General features: G+C 34.8%; 1 protein-coding gene across 1 annotated transcript in view; it reads right to left on the bottom strand.

The window, feature by feature from the left end:
- Nucleotides 1-1,411, bottom strand: part of LOC101846365 (prostaglandin reductase 1) — a 10,432-nt gene extending 9,021 nt beyond the window's left edge. Inside the window, exon 1 of the mRNA XM_005102306.2 lies at nucleotides 1,186-1,411. The gene's annotated coding sequence lies outside the window, so the exon portion shown is untranslated. The remainder of the gene's footprint in view (nucleotides 1-1,185) is intronic.
- Between the last annotated feature and the right edge of the window lie 16 nt (nucleotides 1,412-1,427).

The following is a 1,427-nucleotide window of genomic DNA, read 5'->3' as shown; positions in this document are numbered from 1 at the left end:
AAAGTTTGATCCCTCTCCCTCCCCCCCACCCTACCCTCTATTTTTTAACGTTCTCCCCACTTCCCTGCCCCAACCACCCAATAGCATCAAATGGTTATGACTGGGACTGCACTGGCATTTAACCTTACACAAACTGAACTACCCTTTTCAGTTTTAGTAAGTAAGAGTTTTACGGCACTTTCAACACAATAAGGTCAAAATACAAGTACCACAGATTAGAAGTGTTACAAGAGAGTAACATGCACAAAAAAAGGAAAAAAAAGAGATAAGAGATCATGACGATAGATGTTTTATAGGAAAGAAGGAGCAAACCACACCAGAGCATCCGTCAACCACCCACAAACTACCCTTTAAAAAGTTCACATTTGACACCCACTGAAACAACAAGACCTTTCGTTTATTAACATTTGCAGACGTGAATTTCTCTTTTCCACCCGTAACCTGAAAATAACCCATGGCCTACAATATCATATTATTATTATATCTATTTGGTGAGTTTATCAATAGGGGGTTCCCTGCTTCTTCATCATTAACTATGATAGCGTCAAAAATTCTACGTGATCAAACTTATCAACGCTCACAAGTCATAGATCTATTGCCTGATTTGTCACCGCAAGTTTAGGTTAAAAGGCTATACTATACTCTTCTTCTTCTTCTTCTTTTTCTTCTTCTTCTTCTTATCCCCATCATCATCACCATCATCATCATCATCATCATCATCATCATTATTATTATTAATTGATAATTTTTTTCTATTATTATTATTATTGTTGTTGTTGTTGTTATTATTGTGTTTTATTATTATCATTATTTACATTATTATTATCAGCATCATTATGTAAACGTATAATAAAAATGAACGTTTGAAAATAAAAAATATAGGTTGCAAACTACAACCATGTATTATATCCACCAAATGCTAAGAGAAAAAAATGAAGATGTCATATTAAAATCGATACATTCAAACGATGCTTTAAAAAAAAACAGAAAGAAAAGAAAAGAAAAAGAAAGGGAAAAAGAACCAAATGATTTATTGATTAAAATCTCTTATTAGAACTTTATTTTTAAAATGTTTTATCTATTTATCTACAACATTATTTTTAAAATCAATTATCAATTATAAATATAAAATCCTGAAATTAGATGCAACAAATCACAACAATTAATTATTCTGCATTCCCTTACCTGTTTCGTAAATAAACGAGAGGAAACAAGAAACTGTAACACAGGACGAGCCTACTCAACAACAACGCAACGTTCCAAGAACCACGAGAACTGTGATGATCTTCGAGGTGAAGTTTCACAAGAGTAGTTGGTTATGCTAATCTCGCTTGCGGCCCCCTATTTATACATATTCACAGCGCTCACTAGTCCACGCGAAGCTCGCGGGGAAGATCGGGAAGGGGAGGGGTGGGGGGGGGGGGGGG

The sequence above is a fragment of the Aplysia californica genome, unplaced genomic scaffold (genome assembly GCF_000002075.1).
Source record: "Aplysia californica isolate F4 #8 unplaced genomic scaffold, AplCal3.0 scaffold00320, whole genome shotgun sequence".
Taxonomy (NCBI): domain Eukaryota; kingdom Metazoa; phylum Mollusca; class Gastropoda; order Aplysiida; family Aplysiidae; genus Aplysia; species Aplysia californica.
This window is presented reverse-complemented; position numbering and strand designations above follow the sequence as displayed.